Here is a 2,381-nt window from a genome sequence, read left to right on the forward strand (position 1 = left end):
AACCGCTAACCACTAAAGTGCTGTCTCACATCTCTATGGTAAATGTCTTCTCAGTGTCACGTCTTAATACGCTTGCCAATTCTACGACGTTTGCTTAATATTGATACCCCATTAAACCTGTTTTGAAGGTCATCACCCGTATCAAATAAAAAAGGGTCAGATTTTTCGGTGTGGTTTTCTGCAGGTAAATGTTTTTCTGGCAGATACTGGTAGTGGGAATTACGTATTGCGGTTTAAGACATTGCGGAACACTTTTTTTGCCCATGACGGACACCCTTGACCGTGATTCAAATGTATCATCAAGATAACATGCTTTCAATAGGAAAACTAAATTCAGAATTCCATGCTTCCATTCATGTGCATGCGTCCATTCGTTTGTCTGTTCTTCGTTCTTTTGTTCGCTCGTTCGTTCGATTTTTTTCGCTCGCTCTTCGTTCTTTTCGTTTTTTCGTTCATCCGTTCATTCATTCTGTCATTTATTTATTCTTTCCTTCCTTTGTTCAAGCGTCCGTCAAACGAAGCAATGAATTACTCTTTCGGTTTTTTGTCTGTTTGTTTACTTGCTTCCGATTACTTTGTAAGCCATTATTCCTTTTTTCTGTCAGGAGTCCATCACTTCCAAAGTCAAAACTTAACAATCAGATTAATTCATTCATTTTTACATTTCCCACTTTTATCAATGTATCTTATATCTATCAATTTTCTGTGCATACCTAAACTTGACAATTATATCCATTTTCCAGTATATATTTACGTCTTTTCTTCAGTGGCCAAAAAAAAAAAAAAAAAAACACACACACAAAAAGTAGTTGTAGTTCAAATTTACAAGACAATTTGCCTCAAGGGACGATATTTCTCCACAAATTCTTTCAAAGCACTTTCAATCTCGGGGTCGATCTCTACTTAAGGTAGAGGTCGCATAAAGTTTACATTTGGAAACTCCGGGCTGGTCTGAGGGACAGGATAGTAGGATTTTTCATGAATACTTGGCTGCCCATTTCGTTACTCTCCTCAACGACTCCTTGGTAATTAATCCAAAGTCTTGGGAATACTGTAATGCGGCGAAGGCCGGTCTCATGCTTAAAATGTGAAATGTGAAACTGCATGTAGATTCTCCACAATTGTTGTGAGTAATGTGCTCAATTCAATATCTTGGAGATAATCGTTTTTAATTGAAGCTCTGCTGTTGTGCAGGCGGAGCATTCCTTCTTCGAGAAGTTTAAGTGAGACTTGAGTTTTATGAGACACATAAGATTTTACTTTAGCCATTAGGACTGAATAGACTTTATATGCTTTTACTTCAGTTTTAAGTTGATTTACCTTAATTAACTTTAATTTTGAATTTCCTCTCACTTTTTTAAGCGCCTAGATCTATCATTGGATAGGCGCTATATAAATATCATTATTATTATTATTATTATTATTATTATTTGGTCACAATGAATATATGAAGTTCAGATATTCATTTCACAGTCACTTTAGCTATGTCATTGTAATCTACATAAAGCATAATTTACATGAATTCAAGAATGAGAAAATTCTGACGGCGCTTATAAGTCGACATCTAATGGGCGTTTTATGATAAAGAGTAGGCTATTAACTGATATAAATCTACCAATACCAATTACCAAACCACTCCAATACATACTGTTTAATTCGCTTCCTGTTCCAGCCAGCATGGTCGGAAGCTTCAAATTCCATTGCTCGTCCGTAGTTAGCGCAAAATTATATCGCTTTTGCCGCCTGATTTCGGAGCCATGTGATAAAGATTCACATCAAAATCTCCGAGGCCATATTTACTAGACAAGTCCTTTAGACCAAGAAACGAAGTAGGGTGCTTTTTCAGCGCCAGTGCGGTTTTAACATCTTTGATAGGAATGCGGCTTCTGTAACGCTCAAATGTCGTTTCCGAATCAATTCGGTAAAAGCTTACAACAGCTCTTAAAATACCAGCATTCACGGCCATCGCGTAAGTTGACGATCGAATTGGGTATCAAAGATTATATAACTGATATGTGACATATGACCTTGATGTGGATGGCACATGCGTTAATTATTAACAAAATAGGACACTCTGGCGTACTCCTACTGATATGTAATGGAAGTTGTACTTTCAGTGAATACAATAAATCAACTGTCCTTATTTTACATCCAGTTTTTAGGATACTAAGGGCGATCCGGGCTTTTGTCAGTTGTCAGTAAAAGCCCACCACAAATGTCAGTTGTCAGTTAGTTTTTCAGCGCGGATTTGTCACTTGTCAGTTAAAATTTTGTTCATTTGTCAGTTGTCAGTTAACCTCATCCAGACCCTCTTTATTGGTCAACACCTCAACAGAGAGAGGGTCTCTAACTCTAATGGTTAATTTTTTTGTCCAGTTTTA

General features: G+C 36.9%; 1 protein-coding gene across 1 annotated transcript in view; it reads right to left on the minus strand.

Moving 5' to 3' along the window:
- Positions 1–2,281: 2,281 nt before the first annotated feature.
- LOC111329219 (membrane progestin receptor gamma-B-like) overlaps positions 2,282–2,381 on the minus strand; it is a 1,421-nt gene continuing 1,321 nt past the window's right edge. Inside the window, exon 1 of the mRNA XM_022933850.2 lies at positions 2,282–2,381. This exon is cut by the window's right edge and continues 1,321 nt beyond it. The gene's annotated coding sequence lies outside the window, so the exon portion shown is untranslated.

The sequence above is a fragment of the Stylophora pistillata genome, chromosome 8 (genome assembly GCF_964205215.1).
Source record: "Stylophora pistillata chromosome 8, jaStyPist1.2, whole genome shotgun sequence".
In the NCBI taxonomy this organism is placed as follows: Eukaryota; Metazoa; Cnidaria; class Anthozoa; order Scleractinia; family Pocilloporidae; genus Stylophora; species Stylophora pistillata.